General features: G+C 46.5%; 1 pseudogene; it reads left to right on the top strand.

Annotated features, from left to right (window-relative positions):
* The first annotated feature begins 5,978 nt into the window (after nt 1–5,978).
* LOC147728525 (uncharacterized) overlaps nt 5,979–25,015 on the top strand; it is a 38,555-nt pseudogene continuing 19,518 nt past the window's right edge.

The following is a 25,015-nucleotide window of genomic DNA, read 5'->3' as shown; positions in this document are numbered from 1 at the left end:
ATCAGTGCACACACAAACATTTGCCTTTTATAACTATTTATTAGCAGCTATTCTTCACGTGAGTGAGATTTGCCCGGAATACCTCACATTTACAAATATTGTCACGATGAATATGAGATACACCCCAAGCAAAGTTCATCACACATCGCTAACCAGTTAGACAAAAGGTCTCTAGTTGCCTTGCAGCATGCTAGTCCCACTGCTTAGCTTTTCAGGTCCCTGTATACCTGTAGACCAGACGATCTTCTGTTCGGGGCCCTACTGACAGCATCCTCCCAGATACAGGTTTCTCTTTGTGCCCCTCTTAAATGAGGTGCGTTTTATAGCAGTATTTCTGATGTGCAGGTGAGAGCTTGCTTGCTAAGAACCTTGTGTTAAACCACAAAGTAGAAACAATGCTGCCATTGGAAGCTTTGCAAAAATATTAATTTTGTTTCCTTGCACCCTGTAAACTGCAGAAGCCAAAGCTTAATGCAAGGTCATTATGCAAAGTTAAGCCGCCACCGTTGCTAGTGTTCAGGATGTATATTGAGAATTTTCTATTCGGTGAAGCAAGAGACCGTGTTCAATTTTTCTACACATACAAAACATTCCATCAGCATGCACGAAATACATATATTGACATTTATTTAAAAGTCCGAGTTTCAAGCCTAATGCACTTATACTAAGTAAATAAGCAAAATGCACCATTTAGTGCACAAAGGTTGACCATGTTAAAAGGTACCAAGGCCTGTAATACACATTTTACTTTGTCAGACAAATACATTAAAGCACTGGCAACTTTGCATACGCCAACATAAAGGCCCAGAGGCAGCTGGGATATATATAGTCCACTGAACTGTGCATATTCTTTACATCAACTGTTTGGTGTGATGGGGCCGGGTTCCTTGTTCTGGATAGAACTCTGGAACCCCTGGTCAATCGACTGTTTGTAACTGCTTAGAAGTGTAGAGGGGAGAAATAACTTGTCTCATCAGATTTCACGGTCCCGATAATTCATGACTCCGAAGTATCACAGACTCAAGGTTCTAGGTTAGTTCATTTATTACAAGGCCAAAAATAACTGGACACACAGACACCTCAAGATGAGGTTGTAGAATTACATAAGAACTAATACAAAGCTAAACCTACGGGCAAACTTCAATCTGTGGAGCATGAAAAGAATGATGAATTCCAAGATCAGAAAGCAGGCAATAAGTGCCCCAATGTTAAGTTTAGTCTTCATCGGAGGTTCGTAAGTAAAAAGCATTAGTCTGTCCCTACTCTACCCCTAACGTGACATCCCTGCTTAGCATTTCCCAGGCAAGTTCAGGAAAAGGTGTCAGAGCGTGAAGACGTCCTAAGAAGTGCACTCACGTTGAATAGGTCAAATACCTTAAAGCTACAGAGCTAGTTCCAAGATTCTCCTTCTATCCTCATCAATCTTCTCTCCTCTCCTGACTCCACCCCCTGGGAACTGTCCCTAAATCCAACACCAAAATCAAAGGACACACCCCTTTAACATCATCCAATCACTTCATCCAGCTGGACACCTTCTGGTAGGTGATTTTCCATTTAGTCTCCATACTTCCACCCTCTGGCTTGATGACCTTGATTCCCAGGCCTTCTCCAGTGAGAAAGAACACTGTCTCACAATATCAGCACTACTTGTTCAAATGTATCCTCTCCTCCCTAAGCCTAACTCCCAAAAAGTGTTAGTCTATCTAACACGGATGAGTTTTTCCACCTGCAACAGAAATGTGAGAAACATGAAATTCAACTATTAAATCTAATGCGAGAGCTTCCTGGGAAAATGCATTTCAGGCCTATGGATATCGGCCAACATACAGGAATAGCACACAGGCCTAATGAAACTACATATAAATGAACACTTTACTGAGCATTTCTAAATCAACATGTTACATAAGCACATCAAATATGTGAATAATTGTAAGCAGCATACACAATTTCCACACGTTAATGTTTTCAGCTAAACGCCTATATAGTGCAATGTCAGTTTATTCACATTTATGTGAAAATTTTCCCTAACATGTCACCTTTCACATTCTTACAGTACACATCCTATTGTCTCATGTTAATACGACAAAGTATTATATGCGAGTATTACTCGTTATCATGATGCACCCCTGCAAATGAAAAGTTAAATTTGCTCTCTATCAGTCACACTACATTTACTAGCATGAAATACATCCGCTACTTTATTCTCCCCATGATATGAGTCAGTTGTAGTTATATTATCCAAAACAACACAGGAAAATAACTTGTTGAAACACTGTTGAAGCCTTATTTTGAACGAAAAAATATTAATTTTTTGTACAACATTTTTTTGCGCACTGGAAATATATTTCCTTTAAAAATGTGACCTAATAAATATTATGAGATTCTGTGGGATTGCGAAAAATAAAACCATCAAGACTTTGATAAAACCAAAGGTAGTGAAATATAGGGTCCTGATGCTTCAGCTAAAGGCAATGTATGAGCACTTGAAAACTTTCTACTATTTGTCTGAGAACCCCTGAGAATGATGAGCTCAATACGATGGGTTTTTCTCTCTTGCTGAGTATTTTTGAACCGTTCTCCAGTATTCAAAGAAGGGAGAAATCTTTCAAGTGTTAGAATAAGTACGGTTTTCAAACTCTCGCTGAACTACTCTACATTGCAGTTTCATTCCAATTGAAAAATGTTAGGCTAAAGAAATGCCTTGGACTAACGCCATGATGAATGCACTTCACTGGGAGAGAGCTCCTTCAGAAAGTACGGTATTGTCCTGAAAAACTTGAGAGCTTCGTAAAACCTGCTGCAGCGACTTCTAAACGGGGAGCCGCAGCCCTGGACTGATAGCAATGAAAGCCATCACAGAGTGAAGGATGCAGGATAGAGAAATCATAAAAAAATGAAGGTTGCATACAAAAAATGAAGGTTGCAGACAAAGTCAGGTCTATCAGAGAGGGTCAGACAATGTGATGGGATCTAACGAAGGCTCTGCCTTGATAGAGGTTGTGAAGAATGATCTTCTGTTCAAAGCAATACCTGTTGTGTTGTTTGTGAAGCTTTTATCCATACTAAAAATCCTGTTGTTATAACTTTAACTCAGATAAAAATACATGGGAAAACAGTCAGACTTTTTATAAACGAGATTAGCTGTCAAAAAACAGGAAGTGAGAATGGTATTGTGTTCATTTACTTGACTGTTCAACAGTAAACTGTAAATGATCACTTGTATTCGGTGTCCTCGTGTACGGATTGTTAACTCCTACACAATCTTCACAATAAGATCGGGGACATCTTGAAGAATTTGGATTTTGAGGGCCCTTGCTCAGTACAACTTTGAATATATGATCCATTTCAGCTCTTTCATTCCCCCTTTGGCCAAGTCACTGACAGTGCACAGGCACACTGGTCCAAATTCTAAAAGTGTTTACAACTAATATTCAAGGATAGTGGTGTGTGATTTCAATATTATTACACAACAGCGGCTCACTAATATTACTGCAAATACTGTCTGTCACTTTCTCCTTTATTTGTACTCCAGCAGCCATTAAAAGTATCAACATTCTCAAACAAACTACATTTCCCATGAGCATCTGGGAAAATGGAAACAAAAAATGTCCCAGTCACTGTCCAATCCAAGGCCAGGGCTCCTCATATCTTCCTCTGCTGCACTCTATCCTCCTCTTTCTTCGCTGCTCCAGCAGCATACAGATGAGTGTTCTTCTTTTACCTTTTTCTGACTGACTGTAAATTGTTTGCGATTTGATTGTTGGAATGCACAGGGTTGCGCAGGTTAGCGCGCTGATGTTTTCTCCCCTGGGGGTGTTGAGGCAGTGACTCTGTGCGTGTGCCGCGGGGGCGTTCTCCGCTCCTTTCGCGGTTGGTATCTCTCAGGCTTGGTGTGCGGGCGGCCTCCCGCCGCTAGGGGACTGCTCACCCTTCGCTGCCGCTCTGTGGAGCTCTACCCCCCGCTGGGCGCGAATCGTTGAGTTCCGCTTTGTGCTCGTGTCGGGTGAAGCGGCTCAACTGACTCGCGCACCTCGGCGGAGGACTTGGGGGATTGTCTTGTGTGTTTTGGCGGCGCTAAGGCTACGATAACATTTTCAGAGCCCCTGCCTGGAGCCTGAACACCCGCGAGGCGGGTAAGATATTTAGTGAAATTTCGGGACCGGCCCAGGCAGGCTTGCTTCCAGTGCCTCATAGCAGAGGCTGTTTGGTCCCAGTTTTTCCTTGTTACTAACCCCGCTGCGGTGGGAAGAAATATATATTTAAGGGCTCTGTCCTGTTATACCCCTAATTGACTTGGCTTCTTGTTGTTGCGCAGAGGCGGTATGGAATATGAGGAATACTATGAGGAGGAGGAAGAGCAGCAGGTCATGTACTTGCTGGTAGATGACCATTTCTGCCAAGTTATGGATTCCTCCATTTTGAAGGCAGTGACACGGGTGGTTGCGCCCCTGGAGAAGAAGATAGATCAGCTTCAGGCACAGTGCCAACCCCTCGGACAAGGGGCAGACCTTTTGGGGCAAACGGACCACATACCTCCAGGCCAACCATCGACGAGTACCACAGATCCCAAGAGAAAGCGCTCTGCGGATGCGGGGGTGGAATCCGACGCCTTCTCGCACTTGAAAAAGGCGTTCTTAGACGCGAAAACTGCTGATACCCCTTCGACCTCAAAGGAGGCGCCGACTGGAGACTTGGGGGGGGGGGGGTCAGGATGATGCGACCACCGTCGACCCAGACAACTCACCCTAAACCTCGGATGGGGAACCGGAGCGTTCGTAGCTTCCCACCCATCCCACCCAGGCGTCAGAATCCGACCCAAGTTCAGACATGCTCAACTCGGACAAGTGGATCCACCCGCGCTCATCGCACTGGGTTCCCGCTCCCAAAGTGGCGGCATACATGGCGGCCAGGCTTCGTAAGCCTTTGCACCAGGAGGTGCAAAGTTGTCTACGGGCAGAGTGCCCGCGCCCCACCTTGGAGGGTAAGGTTACGGTTACCCCAGAGATTGACCCCAAAATGTCCACCTTCCTCACAAAGTTTGTGAAGGACCCCAAGAAGGGCATTGACCGATCTTGGAGGGCCTGCCAAGATAAACTCTTGGACACGGTGGGGCCTTTGGCGAAAATCCTGGACATGGCCGAAGACGCCAAGTCCTCGGGATCCCTGATTTCCCCGGAGACCCTTTCAGGTTGGGCGCAAAGGGCGATTATTTTCCTGGGGAATGCGAATGTAGCCATTTCTACGGAGAGGAGAAGATCTATTCTTATTAAGATAGACCCGAAGTTGGGGGAACTGGCCACATCTGAGGCAGGTCCGTTGGTGGAGGGTAAACTCTTCGGGGACCCGTTTGTCGAAGAACTGGGTACATTTGTAAATACCTTTAATTCCCTGGACAAGGCCCAGACGTCCGTGAAACGAATCTTCACACTCCGTGTTTTTGGTGCAGCCAGTCGAGGGAGGGGCCGCTCGTCTGGCAGACCCTATAACAGAGGCTCCTACAAGCAGGGCGATTCTCACAGGGGTCAATACCAGGATCCTGACAAGTTCGGAAACTTCTACCAGACCAGAGGTTATCCCCTCCGCCGCGGTGGAAGAGGAAGAGGAGACGGCAGCTACAATAATCACAAAGGTGAGACTTCAGAATGTGAAGGGCCTGAAAGTGGGGGGCAGACTCCAGTGTTTTCTTCAGGCATGGTCTTCGCTCACCTCCGACACCTGGGTCTTAAAGACCATCGGAGGGTTCCAAATAGAGTACTCGGGACTCCCCAGGCAGTCCGTGCGCCCCAGACCTATCGGCTTCACGCCGGACCAATGCTCTCTGATAGACAAAGAGGTCGCGGATCTCCTACAGAAAGGGGCCATTGTGCAGGCGGAGCTGCACCCGCGAGGTTTCCTCAGCAATATTTTTCTGGTGGGGAAGCAGGACGGGGGCTATCGCCCAGTGATAAATCTCAAGGCTTATCTACCGCCATTTCAAGATGGAGGGTATTCACCGCCTGCGGGATCTGCTTCAGGATGGAGACTGGATGGTCCAGCTGGACCTGAAAGATGCCTACCTCACGATTCCCATCTTTGCTCCCCACAGGCGTTTTCTTCAGTTCCAGTGGGGTCAACAGGTTTACGAGTTTTCTTCCCTTCCTTTCGGACTGTCATCCGCTCCGTGGTGTTTTACCAAGGTGCTGAAGCCGGTGGTGGACCGCTTGCGCACGGAGGGCATCCGTCTTATAATTTATCTGGACGACATGCTCCTCCTGAATCAATGTCCGTGGAGGCTGCTGGTCCACCTTCAAAGGGCGGTCAGCCTTCTGGAGTCCTTGGGGTTCATCGTCAACCAGGCCAAATCGGACCTTCTCCCATCGCGGAGGGTGCAGTTCCTGGGTTTTCTGATAGACTCAGTGGAAGCCACCTTGTCCCTGCCTTCTTGGAAATTGTCCATGATCAGGCACGAGTTGAGACGCACTCTGGCACGTCCCACAATCCTGTTACGGCACCTGGCCAGGGTGTTAGGTCTCTTATCGTCGTCCATTCAGGCGATATTCCCGGGGCCCCTTCATTACCGGGCCCTTCAACACCTCAAGGCTTTTCACTTCCGCAAGGGCCTTACCTACCCCCAGGTCGTTCCCCTCACAGAAGAGGCGAGGACGGAGCTTCGATGGTGGATCGAGCATATGGATGCTTGAAACGGTCGGGCGATCTTCGATTCCAAGCCGGATTTGGTGGTAGAATCCGATGCCAGCGGCCTGGGCTGGGGAGCGCTCTGCAGCGCTGTTTCTACAGGCGGAGTATGGTCATCCGCAGAGAAGGATCTTCACATCAACTGTCTGGAGTTGATGGCAGGTTCATTTGCGGTGAGGTGTTGGACGAAAGACAGGATTCAGTGCTGTGTCCTTCTGAAGATGGACAATGTGGTGGCGGTGCGCTACATCAACCACCTTGGAGGAACCAGGTCCAGGGCTTTGTCCGACCTTGCCCGGACTCTATGGGAGTATTGCCTGTCCAACAAAATATCCCTGTTGTCGGAGCACCTTCCCGGCTCAGCCATCCGAGTAGCAGACTGGTGGTCTCGTCACTGGAGGGACGCCAGTCTATGGCAACTTCGCCCCGATGTGTTCGAGGCGATCGAGAACAGATGGGGCCTGTTTTCAGTGGACCTTTTTGCTTCCCGTCTGGACGCCCAGTTGAAGTGCTATTTCAGCTGGCGGCCGGACCCGGAAGCAACGGCGGTGGATGCGTTTCTGCAGGATTGGAGCAAAGAGAGGGGCTACGCGTTTCCCCCCTTTGCGATGATCATGAGAGTGTCAACCCAGGTGAGGAGACAGCAGGCAGATCCGGTGGTGATCACCCCGATCTGGAGATCGCAAGCCTGGTTTCCAGTTCTGATGGAACTTTCCTGGGATTTTCCTATCCCTCTACCCCACGATCCAGATCTCCTCAGGAATCCTCAAGGGGATCCTCACCACCTCCTGGCCACAGGCAACCTGTGTCTGATGGCCTGGCGGGTTACAGGCAACACTGGCAAGTCCCGGGACTTTCAGAGGACGCTGCCACGCTGTTGGCCAAATCCTGGGCAGACAGTACCAACAAGAGGTACCGATCCGCATGGTCTGGGTGGAGTGGTTGGTGTCTGTGACAACAGATTGATCCAATGGGGGCAGACATTGTCCACGTCCTTAACTTCTTAGCCTCTCTGGCAAAGGAAGGTTTGGCGTACAGGTCAATCAATACCTTTAGGTCGGCCATCTTGGCAGGTCATACCCCGCTGGATAACCACCCGATAGTGGAACACCCTCTGGTTTGCAAACTGCTGCGGGGGATTAGGTTATCAGTTCCTCCGGAACATCGCTATTCAGTTTTGTGGGACGTAAATAAGGTCCTGAACTTGTTACGGGAGTGGCCGTCCAATAAATACCTGTCGAGGAAACAGATTTCAGCTAAGTTAGCGATGTTGCTATGTCTGATTTCGTGTCATAGGGTCTCAGATTTGAGACCCTTGGACCTTACAGGTCGTGTCTTGACCCCGGATGGAGTTACCTTCCAAATTTCCAGACATACCAAGGGCGATTCGCGTTCTATCTCGTATCCTGCATTCCCGAATGTCCCGAAGTTATGTGTGGTTAGGGCGCTAAAGGCCTATGAAGTGGCGACGGTTGATATACGCCCACAGGGTGTCAAACAGTTGTTCATTGCTCTTACTAAACCACACGGGGCGGTTTCATCCCCTACTATTGCGCGGTGGGTGCGCTGGGTTATGCAGGAAGCTGGCATAGATATTTCCCAGTTTGGGGCCCATTCTGTGAGAGAGGCAATGGCGTCTAAAGCCTTTTCCCTGGGGGCTCATCTGGAGGACATTCTGAAAGCTGCAGACTGGTCTTCAGACTCCACCTTCAAAAGATTTTACTTTAAGCCAGTAGTGTCTCTGGCTTCCTTGGTGGTGGATAAGCTTTGAACAAGCCTAATCAGAAGCCTCCGCTCCTGACATAGAATGAAAAATTGCCTAGCTAACGTACAGGAAAGTTTCAATTTTATTAAGGAGGTGGAGGCGAGGATTAGCCCACCCTGTCTTCATTCGAACCCTCCCAGAATAGCTGCGTTGGGACGGTAGGTAAAATGTTTATGATACAGTTTTCCATAATAAGCGGTTGTAGACTATGATGTTCTTATGTTGATTGACCTGCTCAGTGATGCTACGGTGTTCTTATGTCGATTGACTCGCACAGTGATGCTAACTGATGTGGTTGGAAGTTCACTTCCTGGTGCCTTACTTAGTCTGCTTGTGCGTAGGTTCAGAGGCGGGCAAACAGGAATAGCGGACAAAGGACTGTGGCAGTGTCACAGGAAGAAAGAGGAGGATAGAGTGCCAGCAGAGGAAGATATGAGGAGCCCTGGCCTGGGATTGGACAGTGACTGGGACATTTTTTGTTTGCATTTTCCCTGATGCTCATGGGAAATGTAGTTTGTTTGAGAATGTTGATAATTTTAATGGCTGCTGGAGTACAAATAAAGAAGAAAGTGACAGCCTAATCCTCGCCTCCGCCTCCTTAACAGAATTGAAACTTTCCTGTACGTTAGCTAGGAAATTATTTATTATTCAAGGTCATCAGGGCAAGGCTCTCTGCAGAACAGAGCTGTGTCTATCACGTCCCCCCTGAAAGGCTGTGACCCTGAGCCAGAGCCTACCTTGTCCATGCCTTATAACATCTCTGAATCAGATATGAAGTCCCATCAGTTTTTCTTCTGGTGGTCTTACTGCTTGAGTAAGCCATTTTCGTTGCAGCACTACTTGTTTAGTAGCTTAGATATGCAGGCTGTGGGTGGGTATTTAAATGAGCCCACAGCCCTCTCATAGCAGGCATGCGGGCAGTGTGACAAAGGTATGTCATAGTCAAGCCTGGCTGTACCCATCTTCTCTCGCCTGTTCATGGACAGTGCCCAGCCATCATGCTGGTTTGGAGACATTTCCTTGGCTAAAATACTTATTTGCTGCATCCACAAATCATCGTAAAATGTGTTCTACCCATTCCATATATTAGACTCTGGACTTGAGCTCACTTTAAAATCCTAGGGCTATTTAGGTACTGGTCTGTAAATCAACCTTTCATTCACTTTTTAAGAACTGCTTGGCCGTAAGAGATTTGGTTGTGGAACATACCGTGTTTGTTGTGTTTCTTACAGAAACATGGCTTCTGCACCACCATAATGACAGCCTGAGTGATCTCACTCCCCACAATTATACTGTGCTTTCTGTTAATCGTCCTTTGAAAAGTGGTATTGGATGCCCTTTTCTAATCAGAAACAGGTTAAAGTGCACAAAACTATATTCCTATTCCCTCCTGCTCTTGGGACCCTTTCTATCAGACTTACCGACTCCTCAAGCACACACTGGATTCTCCTGTTACTTTACAGACCACCACAAAGGGGGCTAGAGGCGTATGATATTTGGGCCTCAGTACTTCCTCTGGCCAACTTGGACGCAGCACACACTCTTGTCTTGGGTGATTTCAACCTTCATTTTGATTGAGTGTTAAGAGCCCCACCCAAATTAATAGAACCTTTCTCTATGTTTAGGTTTAAAGCATTTTTATTAAGACAAAAGAACACGGGGAGGGAGCAGGAGGGTAGGGTTACATACAGTACAATAAAAGAAAAAAGGCACAAAATCAGGAGCGTTGTCGTGGAGCAGTTTGTTGGTCCAGAGGAGAAGCAATGATAAATGAAAAAAAATAAAATGCAATGTGTATCTCCCCTGTGCGCATGTCTAACACCCCAAATCTAAGCAGAGAAAGCAAATAGCAACCCAACAAGGCACAATTCCACCCCTCCCGAAACCCCCCCAAAGAAAAAAGAAACACTCCCCAACTCCCCCCAACTTCCCCGTCCAATGGCCCATTACTAGGACTACCCGCCCCAAAACCGCACCCCCCCCCCCAGGAACCCGCCCTCCACTCATCCTATTCCGCCGGAGTCACCGGTGGCGTCAGCCTAAGAAGTCTGAGGTACCTCGGGCAGGTGAGCTCCCTGAATTCGGTGGTTATCAGCGCAAGGAAAGGCTGCTACAGCTCCTCAAATTGGTCTATCTCCCCCGCCACCGTGAGCGACAGCTTTTCCATTCCCAACACATGCCAGAGTCTATGCAACCAACCCGTAATGGAGGGGACAGTGGTGGTGCGCCAGTGGATAAGGATATTCTGGACCACAGACCCCAGCGCTATTGCGATCTGCCTGCCCCTGCGGGACTTCAGTGGGTACATTAGGTCATTAGGGAGACCCAGCAAGACATACGCCGGAAAGCGCGGTAGCTCGATTTCAAAGTGCTTATCCACCTCATCCAAGACCTCCTTCCAATAGGCGGTCAGCACGGGGCAATCCCAAAGAATGTGTGAGAGGGTCCCCACCTGCCCGCAACCTCGCCAACACCCCCTATCAGTGTGCCTATGCATCTCACACAATCTCTCCGGGGTGTAGTACCAGTACGTGGACACCTTGGTGAAGGTCTCCGTAAGGCCGGTATGATACGCAGAGTGTTGTGCCCTGTATGCGATCTTGTCCCATTCCTTGTGGCTGAGTGTCCTACCTAGTTCCCTGTGCCATCGTTCCCTCCCCGGGTTATAATAGTGGAACGGCGGGGGTTGTAGATGCTTGTAAACAGTAATCAGTTTAGCATCAGAGGTTCGGGTCACCAGCCACCGCTCATACGGTGTAATTTGACGAGCAGCGGTTTCACGCACCTGTGGTTGGAGAGCCCAATGCCGAACCTGCATGTAGCGTAGTCTATCCAGCTCCGTCAGGCCGAATTCCTGCCGAAGCTGCTGAAAGGGACCCACGCCCTCCGGCCCGTAGACCTGGAAGAGCGCTCTGCAGCCCGCGGTCGTCCAATGGGAAAAAGCACCCGGCTCCATCCCCGGGGAGAAGTCCGGATTACCCACTATGGGTGTGAACGGTGAAGGGAAGGTGGTAAGGCCCCGGACCTCACAGACTGCATCCCACACCCTCAAGGGAACCCACATAATGAAAAAAGCGTAAAGGTTGGGGGGGCGATGGGCGCGGCGCAAGAATGGAACCTCCTGTAAGGTGCGGCCCGCCACCGCCTGGTCTTGAAAAAGCCAATGTTTGTCGGACTCCCACCTGCTCCACTCCACAAGGTAGCGTAGCTGCGACGCCTGAAAGTACTTATGGAGGTCCGGGATACCAAGGACCCCTGCTTCCGGGGCAAGCGTGGAAAGGACCCTCTTCATCCGCGGCTTGCGTCCTTGCCAGACAAAGCGGGAGATGTCGGCCTGCGTTTGTCGAATCCAGCCCACTGGAGGCTGGAGAAGCAGGGCACGAAAAAGATACAATATCTGGGGCAGCACCGTCATCTTAACCGCCGCGATTCTTCCCAGCCAGGACAGGAGGCTCTTACTCCAGTGGCCAAGCTCCTCCCTGATCTTCTTACTGAGAGAAGTGTAATTGGCCGTCACCATCTCCGGCAATGTGGGCGCCAGTAGGATCCCTAGGTATGGCACTAGGGACGAAGACCACTGCATAGGGAAGAGTCGCTGGAGGTCCCTCCTAGTGTCCGCAGCCAAAGACACATCCAAAGCCACCGACTTGCTCATATTCATTTTGAAGCCGGCCACACGTGCAAAGGCGTCCAACTCTTGGATGCAGGCGGGCAAGGACCTCCTAGGGTCGTCCAAGGTCAGCAGGACATCGTCCGCATAGAGGCTGACTGCGTGGACATACTGGCCCATCCTGATCCCAATAGCATCCGGATTGTGGCGGATCCTTTGGGCAAACGGCTCCATGTAGAGAGCAAACAGGAGCGGAGAGAGGGGGCAGCCCTGCCTCGTGCCGCGTTCGATGGCAAAGCCACGGGAGCTACACCCGTTGACTCGCACAGACGCTGAAGGATATTTATAGCAGTTGAATACCATAGTGCGGAATTTATCGCCAATTCCCAGTTTCCTGAGAACCAGTTCGAGATACGGCCAATGGACCCTATCAAAGGCCTTTTCCGCATCAACTGACAGCAGCATCCGTTCCCCCGGGATCCGCGAGGCCTTCTCCAGAATATGCGCCACCCGCTTGGTATTGTCAACCGTCTGCCTGCCGGGCACAAAGCCAGCCTGGTCCGCCTCCACCAAACCGGGGAGGTGCAGGGCCAGCCTGGACGCCAGAATCCCCGTGTAGAGCTTGAGGTCGACATTTAGGAGCGAAATGGGCCTATACGAGCCGCATAAGGCCCGGTCCTTCCCGGGTTTCGGGATCACCGAGAACGTCGCACTCAAGAGTTCCGGTGGGATGGCTCCCGGATTGGAGAAGGAATTAAATAGCCGAGTCAAGACAGGGGCCACAACCGGGCAAAAAGTCTTATAAAACAGGGATGTGTACCGTTCTGGGCCCGGGGCCTTCCCGTGCTTCAACCGAGCTATAGCGGAAATCACCTTCTCAACGTGAATGTCCCGCTCCAGATATTCCGCCTGAACGGGATCCAGCGCCGGAAGGGCCACTGACTCCAGATAGTCCTCGGCATCACGCGTCGAGGAGGGCTCCTCAGCGTATAGCGCCTCATAGAAGCTGCGGAAAGTTTCCGCCACCTCTGCGTCCCCAGAGACGACCACCCCGTCCGTACTCACAAGTTCCTTCACTACGTTACGCTGTTGCGCGACCCGGAGTCGATGTGCCAGGAGCTTGCCGCACCTGTCCCCTCCAGTGTAGTAGGCATGTTTCAAGCGCAAGGCGGCATATTCCGCTCTATCCAGATCCAGCGCCGACAGGAGCTTCCTTGCAGCCTTCAGCTGTCTCCACACCCTCGGAGCCCCCGTACGGCGGTGGACCTGCTCAAGCTCCCGAACTTGAACAGTTAGTTCATCCCTCTTCCGTTGCCGCTCCTTATTTTCGGCCGAGGAGATGGAGATGAACTCCCCCCCGGAGAACCGCCTTCAATGCTGCCCACTGTGTCGCTAGGGGAGTGTCGGTGTTACTATTGTGTGTCTGATAATCCTGTATGACCTCCTCAATACGTTTCACTACCGTCTTTTTGTGTAAAAGAGTGTCCCTAAGGCGCCACACCCCTCGAGAGGGGGAGACCGCCGGCCACGCAAACGCGCCAGTAACCGGCGCATGGTCAGACAGGGTCAGGACCCCAATGTCCGCCGCCCTGGCGGGGCGCGCATCGGCCCACTCACCAGGAAATAGTCCAGCCGAGCGTAAGTGCGGTGCGCATGCGAAAAGTAGGAGTAGTCCCTATCTGTGGGGTGCATGGAGCGCCAAAGATCGTGTAAGTCCATGTCCGCAATCCGGGCCTTCACAGCTTGGGAAAGTTCACCTGTCTGCGGAGACCGCTGCGCCGACCTATCCAATACGGAATCAAAGACAATATTAAGGTCCCCCCCTAAGATGACATGGCGATCGGGAGAGGCAGTGACGTCCACCAGCACCGAGTCCAAAAAGCGGTCCTGGTGGTCATTCGGGCTATAGACGGAGCCAACTGTGAACGCTATGCCCCCCAGGCGTAGGCGATATGCGAGAAGCCTTCCCTTCTGCTCAGCATACTTATACAGTACCTCCCCTCTAAAGGAGCTCGCTATGAGAATGGCCACCCCCGCGGTCTTAGTCGCTGCAGAGGAGAAAAACTGGGTGGGGAACTTAGCAGAGCGCAATCTATGGCAGTCTCGGGACAACAAGTGGGTCTCCTGTAAAAGGCAAATGTCAGCCTGCGTCCCCTCAAGCAGAGACAAAATCGCCCTGCGCTTAACAGGATTATTCAGTCCCTTAACGTTAAGGGTCACCACCTTCAGGGACGACATGTCTCCCAGGGAACAGGAACGCTATGCTGCGGGCAAGGAACCAGAGGGTGGGGTGCGCAGCGCGGGACAGGCCAAAGCAGACCAAGCGTGGACACGGACAACATCGGACGGGACTTCCCCAACTCCAGAACAACACCCAGCCCCACCCAAAACACACCCCTGGCAACTAGCCAAATGCCAACTCAAACACCCCATTGTCTCAGTCAAGCCCCAAAAAGGGCAAGTCCGTAGAAATTAGAAAAGTGGACGTCCAGCCACTCACCTCCTCCCGCTCCCCCCGATCCCCCCCAGCCCCAAACCTGGCATCGAAGAAGCTACGTGTATCTCCCCCCGGAGTGAGTCTAGGCCGTCAAGGCCACGCCGTTGGAGTCGGCCAAGTCCCTGGCAGCCGCCCTCAAAGCGCCGGCCATGTCCGCCCTGATAGTAGGGGAATCAGGACGCCCAGTGCTCGCCGCCGATCTTCTCCTCGCCGACCTCCGCCGGCCCGTCTCGCTGATCGCCTCCATGACGGTGTGGCTCCCTCCTCCTCTGTAGCTGTAAGCCCCAGAACACCGCAAATGTCTTGCAAGGAGCGTAGTTGATGCAGCACTCCGTTCCAGCGAAAGATCAAGCGGAAGGGATGCCCCCAGGAGTACGGCGTCTCCTGTTCGCGCAAGAAGTCGGTGGCAATCCTGAAAGACCTGCGCTTCTGCAGCGTAATGGCGGATAGGTCCTGATAGAGCGCAACAGGCCGCTCCCGGAAAGTCAGAGGCTGTTTCCTACGGGCCTCAGACATGATGCGCTCCTTCAGCGGGAAGTCGGGCAGGAAAGCCAAGATGTCCGGTGGGGGCGCCGATGACTGGCGTTGTCGACCAACCCTGTGTGCTCTATCGATGCGGATAGGGAAGTCCGCGGCTTCCCCCAGGATCTCCCAGAACAGGTCTTGCAGATAGCCCACTAAGTCAGCCCCTTCGTCCGCAGACGGCATGCCACGCACTCGGATGTTATTTCTCCGTGACCTGTACTCAAGGTCCTCGGAGTGGGCCTGGAGCTCAACACACTGCTCCCGGAGACGGAGAACGTCTTGTTGTAGATGGACAATCTCATCGTCCCGGCGCTGGGCCGCCGTCTCCACCGTCTCAACCCGTTCACCGAGGCCCTCCACCTCTCTGCGGACCTCACGGACCTCGCTAGCCACTTCCCGCTTCAGTGTCTGGAAGTCCTCTTTGAGGGAATTGAACAGCTCCTCCATGAAAGATCTCGTGACCGGGGGTTCACCCTCAGGCGCGTCCGCCGAGGCCCGGGAAGACCCCGGCGACGGCTGCGTCCTGTCCCGTAGTTGCTGGGCCCTGCCAAGCATATCCGGCAGGGTGCGATCCCCCTTCCTCGAACCACCTCTTCCAGTCATCTCAGGCGCTTTAGTTGAAGAGTGGGCACAGGCTCGACCGCCCCGGGGAATGTCCAACCACCAGCAAGCACTCGATATGGGGAGCTCCCAGCAGAACCGGGGTGCTGCGTCACAGACGACAAAATGGCGGGTCAGTCCGGGCACTGCCAGCCGTGGGCGCCCAGTCGGGTCGACAGCTGAAAACTACCCTCGGGGGCCCCGGCCAGTAAGCTCCAAAAGGAAGCCACCTTGCAAAGGCGAAGGGTGCAGAAATCCGCCAACAAGGGGCTCCGGGGGAGGCCAACGACACCGTCCCCTCGGGGACAAAATGGCGGCTGGGTGGGGCCAAGCAAAGCGTCCGGGCCCGGCGACAACACCGGGGCACCCCAGAAACCAGGCAATCTGAAAAGTTCCACAGCCGATACCACGCTGTTGCGTAAAAGAATCGACAGATCAGTCCCCGGCTTCAAGCCAGTCGACCTCCGACTTCGGTACCGGGGCTCTCGCCATGCAGGGTGCCACCGCCTCAGGTCCGGGCGCTGGAGCATGTGCCAAAGTTCTCCGCGTAGCCGGTCCCCAGCCTGTGGCTCTCCTTCGACCTCCGTCGAGTGCCGGGACGGTCTCCACTCGGATCGCCAACTTTCAGCACCAGGCCCAGCCGAGGCGCCTGGACAGCACTCCGATTCGCTCCGCCTCCCGGGCGCTCCGTCGTCCCTCGATCTTCAATCGATCTTTTGAGGCGCTTCCACCGGAGCGATTAAAGTCAAAGCGACATCAATGTGTGCACCAGGCACTCCGCCACACTCCTCTCACACGCTGAGCATCAGCGGGGGGAGAAAAGCTGAAGAAAAGGGCTCGAGCCTAGTCGGGCTGCGGGAGGAAGCATCCGCTCACCCCGCCATCTTGGCCACGCCCCCCTTTCTCTATTTTTAACCCCTCTGTGAGCTTTCTTCTTTCCTGTACATGACAAGGTTCATGCACCTGACATGGTTTGCCCAAACATTTGCTTTGTCATCTTTATAACCCTCACTACTGTGCTCCTTTTTCCTGCCACTACTTGCAGGTTGGCAGGGCAAGATATTGGTCTGTGTCATTCGTGGAGTTCCCCAATTGGAAACATAACATGTTAGAGCTGAATTTCTAGCTTCTTGTCTGTCAGTATCTAGCACATCCTTTGATTCTGATCTCAACCTTTTTGCTGGACATTTATAATACCCAGATTAGTGGTACTCTGGGTCAGATAGATCCTTTGCAGAGGAGGTCCCCGTGACTAAGTTTACCCTTCATGTGAGCTTGTAAAACGAATGTTCCTATTGTAACCTCAAACACTCTTGTTGCTGTGGCTTTGATCCATGATTAAAACAGAATGGCAAAGGGATAATTACTCATATAAATGCCCTGTTCGGAGAATTAAGGCAGCCTTCTTCTCAAACAAAATATTTAATGCGCCGAATAAAGCTGCATCCATTTTGTTTCTTATATTAGGGAACTTGGGGATCACTCTGGGCACAGTGATCCCACAATTTCAGATCTTAAATGTTATAATGTACTTCTTTTAGTACATTATCAGGGCAATCTCTTCCATGCTGAATTGAGGTCAATCTTTGACTTCTTCTCAATCTCAGTTTTCTCCTAGCCCAGTTCAGATAAGTTTCTATCTGTATAGGATCGTAGTTAAAAATATCTTTTTTCCCCCATCTGTAGCAGTGAACCCTAAGGGTCTCCAGTGGATTTCCTACCAACCAAGTTACTTAAGGCCCTTTTAATATCAGAAAAGTAACTGTATATGGCGATTTTAAAGCATTTTAACTGCAGTATGTGTTCCCAAGAATGTTAAGTATGCTTATGTGGCTTTTCTCCTAAAGTAACCATTGCTGGACTCGGATAACTTCTAAGTGTTGCCCCATCTGTTGACTTCCCTGTTTCTTCAGCTAACTGACCACATAGAGAATAAGCAGCTCCTACATCCTTTAAAAGTTGGTTTGTGCCGTGCATTTGGTACGAAGTTGGCGGTTGTGACCAAATTGGATGAATTGTGCCTCTGTGCTGATAACAACATCCTTGTCACCATTAAGTAACGTGACCTTTCAGCAGTGTTAAAACTGTGGACTGTCAAATCCTACTAGCTTGACTTGATAGCTTGGGTGTGGAATGGTTTTGTAGATATAATAAATATTTTGTATTTTATTGACATTAACATGCAAACACGCAATTGGCATTAACTGTGTATTAATCACATTTAGATTGACCATAGCTAATGTAGGCCTACATTTTTAGATTGGCTAATGTTTGGTTGCCATCTTGTTTCATGCCACATGTGTATTTCTATTATAAGGAGAAGCTTAAGTGCAAATTGACAAACTTTACCTTTCTCATGTGTAATGTTTTTCTTTTCGGGATAACCGTAGAACATTGCATTAGTTGCAGAAAACTGTAAGTATGATAGACATTTAGAGAAGTGGTATTGTGTAGGATCCTGAGAAACTAATGAGCGGTAGATTATTTCTTCTTCATTTAACTTCATCAGAGCGTTTGTGGAAACTATGGGCCTGATTCACAAAGGTAAATTTAGACAATTGTGTAAGTTTACTAATGTTTTGGTAGTCACAAACTATGTGTTTAATTGTACTAATGGAAACTTTACAACTATGGAGACTCTGCAGTCGAGGCTCAGAACTCCACAGATAGAAACATAGAACAAGCCTATCTTTTCATGTGCAGAGTCTCCGCCACAATTGTGTTTGTGAATCAGGCCCTTTCAACCTTTCAAGAACACTTTTAGAATACTTACAGAGCAGAGCAGAGTAGAAGATGTAGTGTACTCTCTATACGGGAGAACTGATTAACTCAACTGTTTTGTTTTTTAGGCAACCTTATAATATTTTGTCCTCTTCCTTATATGACTGCTTGATTTGAACTTCATATTGACTAGTGCATTCAAAGATTGATCATTGATTGTCACTAATTTGATGATTTTAAATCTGTAAACATTTTAACCTTTTAACAGAAATTATTTTAAAACTCTCAGACAATGTTTCTATCTGTGCTCTCATCTACATGATTGTCTGTCCTAGGTTGAGTAATGAATGTTCATCAACCGCATAATGGTAAGTACATAAATATTGGATATAAAATATAGCTTAATATATATATATATATATATATATATATATATATTTATATATATATATCTATATATATATATATATATATATATATCCAACAGGGTATATATTCGCTCCAACGCCTTCATTTCAAAAAAGAGATTTCCGCACTCTCGGAGGTATTCCAACAGAAGGCTTTTATTACAGATTGACCAGCAACAGACGCGGACGTGTTTCAGCGAAAATGCCTTTTTCTATGTCAATAACATTACGAAAACAACATGTTTTAAAGCATTTCTCCTTCACTATACCAGAGAAAGGACTGTAGCGCTCATTCTAATAGCGGCTCCATTTTAAAGTGTCAAATACCTTTGCATTGAATATACAATTTGCTTATTCACAGTAGAATTGAGCTACTATACAACAATTCTACCTGTGTACAAATACACTTTCCCAAGTACACATTTATCGTTACACCAATCCATTTATCATGATTGATCATTACTTCGCAAAATTACTCACTGTGTAACAATCAACACGTCATCTGCCGTGTATCGGCCCGACAATTGTCCTGAGACAAATAAATAATCTTGCAGTGGATCAGCATATGTCCTTTCCCTGCTAATTATTTTCAACTTTAAATCAAACTTATTTTCTTTCTTTTTATATCTTTTTTGTTTTTTCATTCATTTGCAAATCAACATAGAGATCTCATTTTCGAAATTTAAAATGTAAATACGAAAATCCATATTGTAATTCAAAATTCAAAATTCATGAGGCACCGGTTCATCTTGAAATAATCCATCAATTAATTCATTTTAACTCATTTTAACTTTCAACAATTTACAGGGAAAAAGTATGTTTCTATCCAGATTCAGACATGACTTTTGAAGAAAAGATCCCATTTCAGATTCATGATAGCAATTACATTTCACATGATTATAATCAAACTTCTATGTGTACTGCCAAATCTTCCCCACTGTTCAATCCCCCTGGAGATTTTGTAAGGAGATCTATTATATAACGTGATTCAAGTCTACGTAACTTTCTTATTCTATCCCCTCTACTGGCATTTGGGGGAACATGGTCTAAACCAAAGCACTGTACTTGATTTCGATCGCTCCGATGTTTCTCCGCGAAATGTCGCGCCACTGGATATGCCTGATCGATCTTGTCAATTGCCCTTAAATGCTCCAGTATTCTTATTTTCAGCTGATGAACCGTGCTGCCTATATAACGTAGCCCGCATGAGCATACTAGGCAATACACTACAAAAGGTGGTGCTGCATGTTATGAATTTAGATATTTTTTTTATCCTCCCTGTGTCCGGTGTAGTGTACGTTAACACCCTCTTGCTATTTGCGCAGGCTTTACACCTACTGCAGGGGTAGAATCTCATCATTTCTCTTAGGGTGTTCCCTCTCTGTGGTATTTTCTCTAGGTGACTTCTCACCAACTTGCCAAGAACAGATCTAGCCTTTTTGAAAGTCATCAGTGGGAAGTTGGGAATGTCCTCACCTATGACACTGTCGGTTTTCAAAATGTGGAAATACTTTTTTAGCATTTGTTTCAAATGATTGGCTTGCAATGAATAAGGTGTAACCAATCAAAATTTTCCCCTCACCATTTTTTGGTTGTTTTTTCTCCATCAACAGTGTCTCTCTTGATATTGTTCTCACTTTACACAGTGTTGCATTCAAAATTGTGGGACTATATCCCCTTACTGTAAACCTGGCTAAACATTCTGAAGCAGCAATCTCAAAATCCTCCTCTCGGGTGCTATTCCTCTTTAACCTGAGGAGTTCGCTGTAGGGTATACTGTGAACTAGTTTCTGGGGACGGCTGCTGGTGACAAATAATATGGAATTTCCTGCAGTGGATTTATGGTAAAGAGCTGTTTCAATATTGCCCCCTTCAATGATCACCCTCAGGTCCAGGTAGACCACTGCCACCAGACTCACTGTACCCGAGAAGTGTCAATTGACATTGTTAGTGTTTAGAAGGTCGATATACTTCAGAGCCGTGTCCTCTGTTCCCTGCCACAAAATGAACAGGTCATCGATATATTGATACCATTCTATTACCTTACCACTGGTGTTTGCGCCCTGGTAGGTTCTGGGCACCCACTCCTCCCACCACCCTACGAACAAGTTTGCATAGCTGGGGGCAAAGCAGGTGCCCATTGCCATACCAGACAGCAGTCTGTAATGTTGGTCCTCAAACAGAAAGATGTTATGTGTCAGGCAAAATTCCAAAAATTCTACTAACATAAGGTTATGTTCTACATGCCTCAACTGTCTTTTATTCAAGTAGAATTTGATAGCCTCCACCCCAACTCCATGTTCTATGCACGTGTAAAGACTTATGATGTCTAATACCATGAACAAATAGGTAGGATCCGATTTTATACACTTGATTTTGTTTAAAAAATCGTTTGTATCCTTCACATTGGAATCTAATTGGACCACAAACAGGGACAAAAAATTATCAATAAACATCGAGACATGTTCGGTAAGTCCTTGCAATGATGAAACAATAGGCCTGCCAGGTGGATGCACGTTGTCTTTATTTAATGTGGGAATGTGGTAAAAGGTGGGAATCACCGGATTGGAGCTACACAAGAATAGATGTTCTTTTTGACCCAACATACATTTACTGTAGCATTTAGGAATTAATTTGTCATATGCTTGGATGCTTTGATGATACTTTTCACTTGTAGTTTTTTGGTATCACTTCTAATGCAACAGTTGGCGTATAGGTTCTTTGCAATACTGTTCCTTAGTTTGTACAACTACGTTCCCCCCTTTGTCTGAGGGTTTTATGATCACAGATTTGTCCTGCCCAGATTTTCCAGTGCTGTTTTCTCATCTCGTGATAGGTTATTTATGGATGTTCACTTTTTAGTCCTCTGCCTGAATTTAAGAAGATCACTGACCATGGCATCGGAAAACACATCCATCGCATCCAGCGGCATCTGTGTGTTAAAGAGAGATTTTGGTTTAAAAGGACTCTCTTCTCTTTCTTGTTCGATGCCCATGTTAACAGCTCTTTCTGCCATATGTTGACGTAATGTCAACTCTTCCTCTTTTTCTGATCTTAAGTTTTCCAAGAGTTCTATAGCTGGCAGATCTGATCCTACTAGAGTATCTGTGGCAGTCATCCTTGCTGGTGGCCTTTTTGAATCTTTGATGTGTCTTCTAATTTTGAAATACTTATGCAATTATATATATAGTTTAAAGTAGTAATTCTTAAATATTTTAATATATCACTTTGATACAATCTAAATAACAAAAATTCTACTAATACTTAACACTATACATAAATAAATACGTATATAAACACACAGCTATATATGTGCTTGTGATTTTATATATATATATATATATATATATATATATATATATATATATATATATATATATATATATATATATATATATATATATATATATATATATATATATGTATAGTGACACAAATATTAAAAATATATATTTTATATTATATCAAATTAGTTTTTTTAAATATTTTAAATGAACTACTATATGAAAAGCATACATATTTAGCGCCAAGGCAAGCCTAGCCAACTTCAGAGAAGCAAACTTTTGCAGGTCTTTAAAATTGATGAGATAAGTCCATATGAGATAATCCCCAGGTAACCTTTAGGAAATGTATGTCATTAAAGGATTTCCTAAGTAATAGCCTTGTGCAGTCAAAAAGCAACACTAAGAAAATACAAGGCATTTACATTTGTGGGGAGTGCCAAACCTGCAGATACAACATGAGCTGCAAGCAGATATAACTTTCTATGGTAGAAAAGCCCTACTTTTTTACTAAACAAGTTACCTGTAATTCAGACTTTCGTGTGTATGTATTGAGTTGCCCATGTTCATTATTTCACATTGGAAGCACAATCCATAAAGCAAAGAAAAGGATCATAGAATATTTGAGAGCTATCACAAATGAGTATAATCAATATCCCCTAGCTAGACATTTTAAGCAACTACATGGCAAGGATACAAGACTGCTAAAAGTATGTGTTCTGGAAAAGATTCCTATACATGAGAGAGAGGGTAATGGAGTTGAATAATTACAAAGACTAGAGTCCAAACTGATTTTAAAATACAGAACTATGAACCCAGAAGTTCTTAATAAAGATGAATGAATTAATGATACAACTTGGCGTATTGGAGGTACACAAGGCAAAGAATAGCAAATGAGAACTAAATAGTTTTTAAAGAGTTAGCAGTTCACCTAGGGTAGAGAGAACTTTCTAATGACAATTAAAGGTATCAATAAGGAGTTTAACTGTCTTTTCATTCAGATATCTTTCTATATCTTAGTGCACAAATTTCTAGAGTGCTAGCTTGCTTTTTTTTAGCAAGAGGTATAGAACATCTGGACTGATCTTGTCCTGTTTTTATTATCATGGATAACATGGAGACCACCTGATGAAGGAAGAAATACAAGATCACTTGAATATATCCTTAGTGGTTCAGGACAACAGGGTGACAATTATAACGTTTGTTAGTTTGATCATTAATTATTTAAGTTTACAGTTGACTAAAGGAAGTGCCCACAGGGGCGGGACTGTGATACACCTATTGTGCATAGTCAAGATAAGGCCAGGATATGAGTATTGGACTTGATTCTCCAAACTGTGTCTTTGTCCACTGGGGCAGAATTATAATGCATTTGATTATATACATTATGATGCACAAGCTGCTAGCTGTGGATGTATGACATTCTGTGAACTCGAGCAATAACTGTAATCACAAAAAGATAATGATATGTGAATATTGATTTAACCTTGAGCATTGTCAAAAATATGATCATGTATTTAACAACAAACATGAATTGATTGTAACAACTTTGGTAAATAAGCCTAACTAAATACAGTAGTAACTCAGTATAAGTCGAAACCATGAGTGACAATGTTTTAAATGGCCACCATGTGTAACTTCAAAAGAATTCCATGTAGTCTTACTTTTATTTTGGTGATGGAAATCACAAGTATGTACGTATGGAATGTGCAAAAGTAACTGACCTGTGACGAGCTCCGAGCTCCAAAACTCGTCGGGCATTTTTAATGCTTGAATAAACAAAACACGCTGGAAGGAATTGAGCCGCGGTCCCTCTCTTCTTTTATGCGACTCTCATATCTGATGAGGGTAGTATTGGAATAGTTTGGAGTTCACTACCCCACTGCGAGATCACAAGAGCGGGGTTACCAGCGATTTTTGTTTGTCATGTGATCAAGGCCGTGGAGCGGCCGAAACGCATCATGGTGGACAAACTTGGTAGCAATAAAGAAACTCTTCACCTACCTGGGTCTTTGCCTGTTTTTCTAGTCTGGATCAGAAGTTGCAAGCAAGAAACACAATATATATATATGTATATTAATTAACAAAAAAAAACATAGGTTTTCGGGGTGTTATAGTTAGCTGGACATTTCACTCGTACAAAACAATAGAAATTCCTCCGTTATAGTTAGTTCTTCTAACTATAACTTGCGCACCTGGAATGCACTGCTGATGATGTCACATATTACATCATTCATGACATGGTCAGTGACATCACTGATGACATCACTGATGACATCTCAAGTGACATCACTGATGACGTCACTGATGACCTATGGTTTTTTTCTCTGAATTTCTAAGGTTTTTTTAAATGCTAATTTATCACTATAACGTCTCTCAAACCTATGTTTTTTTTAGTGAATTTCAAAGCTTTTTTAAATGCTAATTTCTAACTATAACGTCTCTGAAACCTATGTTTTTTTCAGTGAATTTCCAAGCTTTTTTAAATGCTAATTTTTAAGTGTAATAGTAGTTAAATCTATTTTTTGTATTGAGTTTCTATAGTTTTTTAATAAATATTTTATTCATTAAATAACATTATATATTTTTCTGAAAATTGCACCCCAATTTTGTTTTTTAATTCAAACTGAAATATTGTTAAATGTTTTTGTTTTATTTTATTCATTTTAATATATTTATATCATTTTCTTTTTTTCCAATTTATATTCGGAGTCTCGCACCCAAAGCATACACGGAACGGTGGGTGTGCGGATTCTAGCCGCCATTTTAGAAACGCGTACGGTGTGCGACGGCTGCATGTTTTTCGGTTACATCATATACATTTATTTTATTTGTAATGCACGATTGGTATGCGACCATTCCGCGACTCCTGCTCCCGTACATTCACAACACATGCGAATTAAGGTACGCGATGCTTGCGCGGTGGCGGATTCC

This window comes from Lissotriton vulgaris, chromosome 3_1 (assembly GCF_964263255.1).
Source record: "Lissotriton vulgaris chromosome 3_1, aLisVul1.2, whole genome shotgun sequence".
Lineage (NCBI taxonomy): Eukaryota > Metazoa > Chordata > Amphibia > Caudata > Salamandridae > Lissotriton > Lissotriton vulgaris.
Note: the sequence above shows the minus strand (reverse complement) of the source record. Positions and strands in the feature narration are given on the sequence as shown.